This window comes from Dipodomys spectabilis, unplaced genomic scaffold (genome assembly GCF_019054845.1).
Source record: "Dipodomys spectabilis isolate Male_0828 unplaced genomic scaffold, ASM1905484v1 ptg000136l, whole genome shotgun sequence".
In the NCBI taxonomy this organism is placed as follows: domain Eukaryota; kingdom Metazoa; phylum Chordata; class Mammalia; order Rodentia; family Heteromyidae; genus Dipodomys; species Dipodomys spectabilis.
Window position 1 is genome coordinate 3,330,101 of NW_024870813.1, and position 12,932 is coordinate 3,343,032.

Genomic DNA, 12,932 nt, shown 5'->3' on the forward strand with positions numbered 1-12,932 from the left:
GCACTCACCCAGGAAATTCGAGGATTATTGGCGTCTAACCTCCCTGACCTCAAAGTTAAGACAGAACGTCTGAGGTCTGAATATAGGTTGAAATCGTCCTCGTTATTCAGCACTGTGTGAGGGCCACTGACCTGGGCCAGTGAGACTAAAGCTTAAGCAAATCTAAGTGTTTGAAAAGATGCTTCCTATGTGGCCTGCTCTGGACCTGTCCTAGCCAATGATTCGCAGGTATCAGAATCACCTACAGGGCTATTGCTGCTGGCCCCTTGGCCCCTCCCAGAGTTGTGGATTGGATACAAGGGGACCTAAGGGTTCGCATTGCTAATTAATGAATATTGAAAAACACAACCCTACAATAGGCCCACTGCAGCAAAAGGGCCAGGGCTGGACCAGAGGCCAAGTTCAGTTTCCCTTCACCAAGCCCTGTCATCCCTGGCTCCTGGAGGTAAAAGGTCAGAGTTGGACCAAGAGGAGTCAATGCCAGGCTGACACGACTCTCTGGCAGTAGAGTCCTTCAGGAATTGGAGATGGGGTGAACCTCAGATACACCCCAAGTCCTTGTAGACTAGACTGGGGGCTCACCCAGGACTCCCCTGGGGAGCCATTTAGGTGTGGTAAGACAGAAGACCTCCCTGACTTTTGGAAAGCAGACATGTTACATAAATAAGCTCAAGTGAGTGCTGTGGTTAGGGTCTGGCTTGTGTATCTTGTGTTGGAAACTCAGTCTGTGCTATGGCCACACAGGGAGATGTAGCCCTCAGAATAGATTCATGTAGCTCTCACTGGGGGGTTGGTTTGCTCCTGACACAGCTGGCTACAAAAACAAAAACAAAAGCAAACAAACAACAACAAAAACAACCCTGTTCTCCACTGTCTGGTTTTCCTCTTCTGCCATCACCGTAGCTTCTACACACCCCCAGTGAAGCCACTGCCATGAGCCAAGCCAACAGAGCCACCCAATCTCAGCCCTTCCAAACACCAAAACAGTGAGCTACAGACACCACTTTTATTTATAAAGCACCCAGCCAGATTGTGTTAGAGCACCTCTGACTGAACTCGTACAAATGGCATCACAGAGTAGCCTCTAGCTTGCTTATAGTCCCTATGGCAAGCTGAGATGTGTAGGTTCAAAAGCCTGCCGGCACCAAACCTGCATTTTTACGAATCCAATTATCTGTTAAAGTAGCTCAAACACGCCATGTTTTAGCCATTTAGAGACTGCCTGTGTTGCTGCTGTCCCCAATCCCAACTAATAGCTGTTAACCACTGATAGGATGAGGCAGACAAAGGCTACAAGATGCTCAGGCCCGTCCGTATGTGGATTCAGACTCCACTCCACATTGCTGAGTGACAAAGTCCTGCCCTTCATCCCCCTTTCATACTGGGAGATCCCCTCCCCTTCCTGGGAGCTTCCTTGGCCTCTTTCTCATCTGAGTAGTGACCCTGGGTCCAGCAGATTCTTGCTGGATGGTCCTCCACATTCATACACCAACAGGACGCCTAAAACTTGTGATCCCTGACTCTCCTAACAAGTTTTTCCTTAATCCATAATGACCCATCAAATTCTCACAGAAGAACAGTGCAATCTCCTGGCAATAGGGCAGGAAGGAACAAAGAATGATCCAGGCAATGGTGGCTTACATGTGTAATCTTAGCCACTCAGAAGGCTGAGATCTGTGAACCAAGGTTCTAAGTCAACCCAGGCAAGAAAGTCCTTAAGACTCTTTTCTCCAATTAACCACCCAAAAGTGGAGTTGTGGCTCAAGTGGTAGAGTACTAGTCTTAAAACAAGCTGAGGGACAGTGCCCAAGCCCTGAGTTTAAGCCCCAGGACCAGCACCAGGAAAAAAGAAAAAATCTTAACCCATGAAGAGCTTTAGGGAAGGGCTGGGGGATATGGCTCAGTGTTAGAGCACTCTCCTGGTATTTGTGAAGTCCTGAGTTTGATTCCCAGAGTCCTTAACTGCAGAGATGGAGAGAGAGACAGAGAGAGACAGAGAAAGACAGAGAGAGAGACAGAGAGAGACAGAGAAAGAGAGAGAGAGAAACATTGCATGCAAGGAGGAGGGGTAAAACTTGTATGTGTACATGGGGTAATACTGTTTGTTCTTGTTTTCCAACACCATTGATTTTCGCTGCTGCTTTGAAATGTCATTTTTATTATAAACTAAGTTTGTGTATGTTTATGCATGGGAAGGTTATCCATTGATGCACCTAACTTTGTACCAAAATGATATTATTCCAATTATTGTCTCATTTTTTATGTGTTTTCCTATCTGAAGTACATTGACTATCTGGATGCATTTCACATGGCTGTTCTAGGTGCATTATTTTGCATAAATTTGAAGGATCATTCAATTAAATGTTTAAAAATAAAATAAGACCTTATTTTTATTTGGGCTTGAATTTTTATTCACAGACAAACCCAAGGAGAATCTCACTTTACCCAATGACTGGCTAGATCCCTGTCTGTGCCTCTTCAGTAGTGATTGGGACTTTAGGCAATGTCGGTTATGACTTTTGTCCTGGCAAAGCTTATGTTAGACTTTACCTAAAGGCCAATTCACACATCACTGAGAACTGAGTTCTCACATGGGGACAAGCCAATATCCACACCACTCGCTCCACCTGACAACACAGAATGGACACTCACTCCAGCAGGCCTGGGAGGTAGTAAGTGAGAAACACAGACAGGCATTGGGCAGAAACCACCATTTGAGGGCCAGGTCATTCAGTCTGAGTCCAAGGCACAAACCTAGCCAATCAGATCTGTGCATTTTGATTGACATGGGGAGTATTTTAGAGGTGAGTATATGTCCCAGTCAAAGACACAGGTAGGCAGTGACACTTTTATTAGGTTTTCTAGATAGGTCTCTTCTTTTCTATAGGGCATGACCAGATGTGTTATACTCCAAGGGGAAAGATTCAGACTCTGAGAGGCAGCCTGGAGTAGACCCAAAAGGGAATAGAATGCAAGACAAAGAAAGAGACATGATAAATGGCATTCTTACCACCTTCTTTAAGGCCAAAGCAAGCCGCACCAGAACAGAACATCTTCTGCCTAAGCCAGTTTGCATCTGTTTTTCTACCAGCCACTTCAGTTTGTGTGTGTGTGTGTGTGTGTGTGTGTGTGTGTGCAGATCCTAGGGCTTGGATGCAGGGCCTAGGCGCTATCCCTGAGCTTTTTAACTCAAGGCTAGCACTCCACCACTTGAGCCACAGCGCCATTTCCTCCTTTTGGGTAGTTATTTGGAAATAAGAGTCTCATGGGCTTTCCTACCCAAGCTAACTTCAATTTAGGATCCTCGGATCTCAGACTAGGAGCAGGCATGATCCATGGATGCCTGGCTGGCTTGAGTGAATCCTATGGCTTCATCCTTTGTCCATCTTTGAGTTGGTTCCTCCATCTTCAACTTCAGATCTCTTCATGGCTTGTCTGCTCCATGCCCTGCTGGTACTCAGGCAGATGAACTGGGGTTTGTATCCTGATGGAGTTCCTGGATCACTCCTGGAATCTCTGTCCCTGTCTAGCAGAGCAAATGCTGGGGGGAAGGAGAGGAGAGTGATTGCCAGATTTCCTGGGACAGGGCCGCAACGGAGCACGAACATCTCCCCACCTCCAAGAAGCACCGAAGTCAAACATTGCTGGTTGATTCTCTTCATTGAAATGGGACCTGCCCGGCCAAATTGCAACAAGCCCATTTCACATCACCCTTCCCAACCTCTGACAACCAACTCTGCCTGCTCTTCCCACTGCCATTAACATAGAAATAGCTCTATAATGACACCCAGCCCTACCTAGCATTGCTCTCCATTTATCTCATTATACATGAAATGATCTTGTTATTTAGGTAAACTGGGAACAGACACATCCCCTGTCAGGTGTCACCGGGTAATTCCCTCTCATTATTTCTCAGCTTCTGTTTCCAGATCTTGGAAGACTGTAGCTCAGCTACGCCTCAGCTACAATGAACCCATAGGGATTCATCGTCCCATTGTGGGCTCCTTCCCTAACAACTTCCCTGGCTTTTCCTGCCTGGTTGCCAAATGCTTTTGAGGAGCTGTGGCTGGGCCGCAAGCCTCATCCACACATAGGGTTTTATGGGTCTCAGAAAGGAAACGAGTTACCTAGTATATAAACCCCAGTAAGTCAGGATCTTGAGGATATGATGGTGGGTAAACGACAGCACAGGGGGCTTGTGTGTGCTGGATAGCACTGGTGTGGCAAAAAGTGGTGTTTTCTGTGGTGGCTTCAGCGTGGAAATCATGCAACTTTTCAGCTCCAGCCAGCAGAACAGAGAAAATAAAACCACAATCTAAGAGGCAGGAGCCGGAATCTTGATTGATCTATTCAGTTAACCAACAGATTTTTTTTTTTAATTTTAAAACCAAGCCAGGCATTGGTGGCTCACACTTGTTATCCTAGCTACTCAGGAGGCTGAGATCTGAGGATTGTAGTTTGAATCCAGTCCAGGTAGGAGATTCTGTAAAGCTCTTATCCCTCAATTAACCACCAAAAAAGCTGGATGTGTGGCTGTGGCTCAAGTGTTAGAATACTAATCTTGAGCAAAATAAAACCTCAGTGGCAGTGTCTGTGCCCTAAGTTCAAGTACCAGGACCCAACAAGAAAGGAAGGAAGGAAGGAAGGAAGGAAGGAAGGAAGGAAGGAAGGAAGGAAGGAAGGAAGGAAGGAAGGAAGGAAAAAAGGAAGGAAGAAAGAAAGAAAGGAAGGAAGGAAGAAAGAAAGAAAGAGAAAGAAAGAAAGGAAGGAAGGAGGAAGGAAGAAAGAAGGAAGGAAGGAAGGAAAGAAAGAAAGGAAGGAAGGAGGAAGGAAGAAAGAAAAGAAGAAAGAAGGAAGGAAGGAAGAAAGGAAGGAAGGAAAGAAAGAAAGAAAGAAAGAAGGGAGGAAGGGAGGGAGGGAGGGAAGAAGGAAGGAAGGAAGGAAGGAAGGAAGGAAGGAAGGAAGGAAGGAAGGAAGGAAGGAAGGAAGGAAGGAAGGAAGGAAGAAAGGAAGGAAGGAGAAAGAAAAAAAGAAATATGTAAACCCCAGATCTATTCATGAGACATCAGCCATTTGGTGAGTGGATGTCTGCAGGCTTGGCAGGTCCAGCCACACCCATCCATACGGGCTGTGAAGATGCCACCCCAGGGCAAGGCTGTGTGGGAACCAGCCCCTCACCTGCCCAGAGTGCAGCCTCTTGCCTGAGCCAGCAGCAAAGCAAGGAGCTCCTTCCCCTGTCCACACACACACACACACACACACACACACACACACACACACACACACATACACACATCACTCACCACACACCACACATCAATAGGCTCAGCATTTACAACCCACCCAGCTCACCCCACACATCACATGCACACACATCGTCAGCATACACACAATCACACATACATACACGGCAGATACCTCACACCATACACCCAGCACAGATACTACACATACCTCATACCACACATGTGAACCTTTCGTATTGTCATATACTGCACACACACACACACACACACCACAGCTACCTTACAAACTCCAAAAAGGCAGATAGCAGATCATGGTTTGCATGATCTTTAGATTATTACCAGCTCTGGGATCGACAGGTGAGGAGGCAGAACCTGGAGCATCCTCTCCCTGTGAGCTGGAGCTCTGCTGGGCAGAAAAATGGGCTCTGTGTGGCCAACCGCACCCTCACCCTGCCTCCTTCCACTGGGAGAAACAAGGCTGCTCCTCGGGAGGCTGAAGCCAGAGCAACAGAGCAGCTGTGGTGTGGCAGGGCCCGGGAGGAGCCCCGGTGCTGCCCAGGGGTGAGATGGCCAGGTCACATGGTCCCGTCCTCGCCCTGTCAAGCACAGGGAAGGGGGGAGGGGAGCGGCCGGCCACTCTGGCAAGGGTATCGTTCTTTACTTCTGCTTTTGCTTCCAGTTAGCCCGTGCACATGGGAGAGGCTGGGGCGTCAGGACCAGCTCCTGCCCTCCAGCACAGACAGAGCCAGCCACATCACACCCTCACTCACAGGCTGGGCTGACCCGTGTGTCCATGCACAAACACGCGCACGTACATGATCACGTGCAGAAACTCGCCTGCCTGTGCGGCTGCACACGTGCTCACACACCATGGAGAAGCCCCTCAATATGAGCATATAGACACGTGCAAAAACACAGACACACTAGGTGCCGGTGGCTCAGCTATGTCATCCTAGCTACTGAGATCTGAGGATTGTAGTTCAAAGCCAGCCTATGTAGAAAAGACCACGAGACTCTTATCTCCAATTAACCAGCAGAAAGCCAGAAGTGGGAGTGTGCTTCAAGTGGTGGAGCAGAAAAAAACAAGCAAGAAGAGTTGAAGGCCCTGAATTTAAGCTCCAGACCTGGCACCAAAATCATCATCATCATCATCATCATAAATAAAAGTATAGACAGAGCACTAAGCATTTAAATTCAGAAACACACATACAATCCCACAAAACATACTCTGACCACAGACGTACATGCTCCTTCTGAAAACATATATGTACAAAACATGGAAATACACACATAAGACACCCATAAAGCACAGGAGTATACACATAAAACAGAAACACACACAAAACATGGAAACACACAGAAACAAACGTAGCCTCTCAGGACGCTAGGCCTCACCAGTTCACGTCCTTACTCCCAAGCCTGAGTCCAGCCACCGCTAACACCTGCAGACCGGGCTCCAGCGGGGGTCTGCAGGCCCCTGTGCTGCAGAAGTCCGCATGGCTGCAGTGGGGACACGGGCTCCTGTCACCCGCCACGGGGGCTCTCCAGGCGATCGGAGCTGCTAGGGGCTCGTATGTGGGGGCAAAGCAGAGCAGAGGCCCTCTGGGCTGCAGAAAACCCTCCCACTGTGGGTGCCAGGCGCCCCTGAAAGGGTAGAGCCCACGAGCAGGTGAGACAAACCACAGCCGCCGGACCCAGGGCGGCCCAGAGATCCGGAGACAGCACAGGCCGCCATCAGGGCCTGGAGGTGCTTTTCCTAAAAGAGCCCGGTGAGCCCAGGAAGGGGGCCTCACCCGTGCAAGCCTCCCCCAAAGAGACCCAGACCGGAAATGGCCTCAGCAAAAGGAGCAACGGGGAGCTGGCCACATCTTGATGCTTTTCATGGCCACAAAACTGTTGAGATTCAGAAAAGTTAAGTCACAGGAGATTTGAACTGTAGTCTGTCAGACTCTGGAGCTCAGATCCACAGACACCCAGCCCAGTGTGGGGCCTGCAGCACGTCCAGGCCTTGGTGCCCTTCTGGCTGAATCCCAACCCTCGGTGCACAGCCCTCATGAAACTGCATGCAGTTCCCCTCGTGGGTCACAGGTGGAGATAGGAGCTTGATCCCCTCAAGCTCCCCCCCTAAGGTCACACCAACCTTCCAGGCTGGCTCAGGAATTCAGCACTGCCTGCCAATGAGACTTGTGGTCTAAGACTGAGCCAAAACTCAGGCATGTTGGCCAGGCACCCTGGCTCATGCCTATAATCCTAGTTACTCAGAAGACTGAGATCTGAGGATCACGGTTCAAAGCAAATGTGGACAGGAAAGTATTTGAGACTTTTCTCTCCAATTAACTAAAAAAATAAAAAGCTGCAAGTATAACTGTGGCTCAAACGGCAGAAAGCTATCCTTAAGCACAAAAGCTCAGGGACGCACCCAGGCCCTGAGTTCAAGCCCCAGGACCAGCACACACACATACCCACACAAAAATTAAAATTAGAAAACAATGTTATAGGCAGGTTGAACTGGGGCCCTTGGCCCCTGACTGATCACAGAGACAGAAAGGCAGGCGCCTTCTGGGAGGAGCAGTCAGAGCTGCTATGGCCAGCCACACTGACTGCAACAGAGGATGCTTGCTTGCAGTTCAGGCATCCCCGGAGTGCACCTGGGGACTTCACAGCTGCCTGTCTGCACATCAGCTGACAGGACGGCTCAGGCCTGTGCATCACGCCTGGCATGTCATCTAGCCCAATATATTATAACCAGAGTCCAGTGCTTCTCATCCACAGAATACTGCAGTGCACTGAAGCCCCCGTTCTTACAGGAATCTGTCTCTGGAAACTTCCATGACCACAACACTGCGTTTTTGTTGTTGTTGTTGTTTTTATTTATTATCAGCTTTTTTTTGTGTGTGTGAGAATACCGTACAGAGGAGTTACAGTTACATGGGCAAGATAATGAGTACATTTCTTATCAAGCATTGTTGCCTCCTCCTTTGTTTCCCCTTCCCATCCCTTCCCATACTCCCCCCACCTCCCTCCACTCGATCCTCTCTCCCACTCTTCCTCCCCCCCACCAAAGTTGTCAAGTTTATTTTTCGACATAATAACTTGTACATATCATTGTTGCAATGGGTCCACCTGTAGTCCTAGTTAAATGATTTGTTTTTTCCCTTCCCCTCCACAAATTATACCAACATCAAATACAGTGAAAGCAGGAGTTATACTGTGGGGGAGGGACATACAAAGCAACAAAGAAATCATCTTATAAATATGTTAGAAACAATTGCATGAAAGAAAAAAAACATTTGAATACTTATCTTGGGGTTCATTCCCCTAACATCAACTTATCTGACCTTTTCTGCCTGTCTCAGATGTATACTAGTTATTGCAAATAAGGGAAACCATGGGACCTATGTTTCTTTGGGCCTGGCTTTGGGCATTTACCCAAATATTCACAAACAAGACCACACTAAAGCTACCAGCACAACTATGTTTATTGCAGCACTATTTACTATAGCTAAGATCTGGAACCAACCCAGATGCCCCTCAGTAGATGAATGGATCAAGAAAATGTGGTATATATACACAATGGAATTCTATGCCTCCATCAGAAAGAATGGCATTGCCCCATTTGTTAGGAAATGGAAAGACTTGGAAACACTGCATTTTCTACAGATGCAAACTCAAGGGCTCTGGAAGCGTTGGAAATCCTCCCATCTGCACTGTCTGCAGGCAATCTTGGGTCAGCATGGAGCCCATCCCTGAGGGGAAGAAGGTCAAAAGAATGGCATCTACTGAAATCAGGCCTGCCCTGGCCTCCCAGATTAAAGATACACACACACCATACTCTAAAACACAACACACACACACACACACTCTTGTGTGCTCAGACAGCTTATTACCACTTAGTAATCTAACATATTCTTTTGTTGTTGTTGTTGTTGGTCGTGGGGCTTGAACTCTGGGCTTGGGCGCTGTCCCTCAGCTCAAGGCGAGCGCTCTACCACTTGAGCCACAGTGCCACTTCCGGTTTCCTAGTGGTTTTATTGGAGATAAAAGTCTCACGGAGTTTCCTGCCTGGGCTGGCTTTGAATCACGATCCTCAGATCTCAGCCTTCTGAGTAGCTAGGATTACAGGCGTGAGCCACCAGCGCCCAGCTAACATATTCTATTTGTGTTGTGGTACCCATGTCACAGGACCCCCACCATGAAGACCACGGAGAGTCAGACTTTCCAAAATGCAAAAGCAAGGTTTTATTCAGGCGGGCTGCAGCTCAGACCTCGTCCTTCACACCGACACAGCGGAGCTCAAGAGGAAGCCCCAAGCTGAAATTTCACAGGGCTTATAAAGGCAAAAACCACAAAATTACAACCAGATGTGTGAGCATGGTTAGGGCTATTGGCTCAGGGCTAGGAACATCCACCTGTGAAGTGGAGGTGGTTTCGTTTCGGTACAAACAATTCTGTTAGCACTGTCAGGTGCTCATAGTTTAAACAGCAAAATGGCTACTGCCTCAAAATGGAGTTACTTTAACTCTTCAGTGTAAGTGTGTGTGTGTGTGTGTGTGTGTGTGTGTGTGTGTGTGTGTGTGTGTGTGTGTGTACTGATACTGGAACTTGAACTCAGGACCTCCCATTTTTGCTTAGCTTTTTATTTCCAGGCTGATGCTCTTTCATTTGAGCCATACCCCCACTTCCAGCTTGTTACCTAGAGATAAGTCTCTCATATTTGAATGGCTTAGAACCATGGACCTCTCAGTCTCCTGAGTAGCTAGGATTCCAGGTGCAAATCATCCAGCGCATCTTACTTACTTCCTACACCGGATGCCCATGGCTCACACCTGTGATCATCGCGACTCAGGAGGCCGAGATCTGAAGGATCATAAATTCAAAGCCAGTGTGGACAGAAAGGTCCTCAAGACTCCACATGCAAAATAATCAGCCAAAAGCCAAGTTGCTCAATTGCTACAGCGGCAAGCAGGAAGCCTGGGTTCAAAGCCTGGTACCAGCAGCAAAAGGGAGAAAAAAAAACAAGAACAAAAGAAATCTCATGAAGGCAGGGAGGGGGTGTCCTTCCCTTTTTATCCATACCAATGGCCCTAGAACTGGGCCTCACACCGGGCAGGTGCTCCACAATATAAAGCAAATAAAGCACCTCCAGACCTACACTTGGGACACAGCCAACTGCCCCTCCTTCAGTCCCTCCCTGCCCCCTCACAGCTGGAGCCCCAAGCCCTGGACCAGCAGGCCCTTGGTAGGAGCCCATGGTCACTGTCCAGTGAGAGGAAGAGTCAAGCTCCTGAGCCTAAACTGCAAGAATACATCTTAAGGCTACAGAGAGCAGAAGAATGGCATTCAAGTTCCCTGCACAGGGCTGTTCCTGGCAACCATGCCTGCTCTGCTATCTACAGCTGGGAGCTCACCTATGAACAGCACTTGTGTTCCAGGGTTGTGTGAGGTCAGACACATCGTGTGTCTCAGAGGCATACAGAGCAGGCTGTATTAAGGATTCCCATATAGCTACTTAGGCTGCAGCGCCTACCATCAGCTAGCTGGTCTGTCCGTGGCTTCCCTCGTGTGGCCATGTCTGGAAGTGCAAGACCCACCCTCCCTTCGTCTTGTCTGGGCGCCCTCGTGTGGCCAAGCCTGGAAAGGCAGGGCGGAGCCCCAGCTTTTCCCTGGGAAAGTTGTTCCTGGTTGACACTCAGGTCAGGACACTGAGGCTCTAGGAGTCCTTGCTTCTTGTGCTAGCTTTCCCCCCCTGAAAGACTGGTGAAGAGAAGAACGTCGTGGGACAAGAGCACTGGGAGCATAATAGGAGCAATGCGGGATGCAGGTTCCATTTTACAATGGGCTGGATCAGGCTGCTCTCTTGCAGGAGATGCAGTTGTCCAAGCTTGGTCTTTGGAGACCAAGTCATCGAAAGGACCTCTGCCAGCAGCGTCGCCCCTGGATGATCAGCAGGTCCCAGGGCCGGGGAGAGAAGGAGGAAGTCAAATCCCAGGCAACCCCAATGAGACACAAAGATCGACCCACCGCGGGTCGTAACATGTTGCCATAAAGACTCAAAGCGAGTCTGCTCCAGAGCGGGAGCGAGAATGCAGGCTGTGTTGACAGGCTGCCCGCCTTAGGGCTGGGGACCCACTACCTAAAGAAAGCGCTGCCTGAAACGAGAGGAATGGAGGAAGGGAGGGAGGGAGGGAAGTACACAGCCCCAGGAACAACCCTCAAACCTGACAATTACCCCCTACTATTGGGAGTGAACAGGGGTCTGGAGACGTTCACTTGATTGTGAGACACTGGTTGATGTTTGGTGCAAGCATAGAAAAACAGTAAAACGTTGGGGAACATAGGCTCAATATGTTTTCCCCTAGTACATGCTGTAGGGGAAATAACACCTCACCAGTGATGAGAAATGATGAGTTCTGGGCACTGTTTGGCATAGGATGGGAGCACTTGCCAAAAGAGGGGCCCAGCCCATTTATCTTGGGCTACAGAGGGACTAGCTTGCTCTCTCCTTCCTGTCCGTCTCCCTGCTGGCGCCCTGCTGCTCCCAGAAAAGCTGTTTGGGATGCTGAATGCTGCAGCTAAGTTCCCCAGTTCTACCGCAGCCTTGGTGTGGTTCAATGGAATTTTCTCAACCTACCCCCCTCCCCCCCCCCCCCCCCCCCCCCCCCGCCCTTCCCAAGCAGCCCTCTGTGGAGGACAAGGACAAAAACATTTTATGAGGATCCTGCATGTTCACGTGATAATCAGAGAGCCTCCTCTGAATAGCTGGAGCCAGGAAGTGCAGACAAATGGCCCTGAATAGCCACTGAAGGAGTTAATAGTAGAATCATAGCCAGATGCACGATTTTAAACCATTTGCACGTTAAAATATGAAAACCAGTGAAATTAATATTAATAACCCCCTAAAAAGTTCAAACAATTACGAATAAGACTTCCCCTCCCCCCCCTCCTGGTACTGGAGTATGAACTTCGAGCCTTGAGCTCAGCTTTTTGTTGATTATTTGGAGATGAAGTCTCTTAGAACTTTTCTGCTTGGGATGGCTTTGAACTGCAATCCCCTGGGTCTCAGCCTATGGAGTAGTTCAGATTACAGGCACAAGCCACTGGTGCCTAGTTTATAAATGAGATGTTGTAACTTCGTTGTATATGAACCTAGACAAGGCTGCCAGGGGTTCCTAGAGAAACAGGCAAGCCTGTCACACGAAGACACAAAGCTAGCTTTTCTAGGTATGTGAATGTCAAACAGAGGTCACTGGATTATTTTACACATCCCAAAATTAAGAAAACTCTTGTGTTCATTGGGCAATGAAAGCAATGAGAAATATAAGTTTCCTTCCTGACCCTGGCTTCCAGGAAACTCGGAGATAATTCTGAGTCTTCTCACTTAAAAGATATCGCCTCGGCCATTCTTTCATTATTTTTCTAATTCTTGTCCTTTCACTTATTTGAACACCTTAGAAATTGTTTTCAGAAGTTTTCACCTGTAGGTTATCCATAGGTAAAGAAGTTTGTATATTTGACCACTAGATGTCAGTATTGTAAAACAGAAGAACTCGGCTATAGCCCACCCCTTCCTTCCCTAATCAGAGCCAGCTATGGCTACTTAAGCCAGTAACGTCGAACAGCCCAGGCCTCATTTTCATGTGAGAAATGAAGAACTACTGTAAAAAAAAAAATAAAAATGAACTGAGA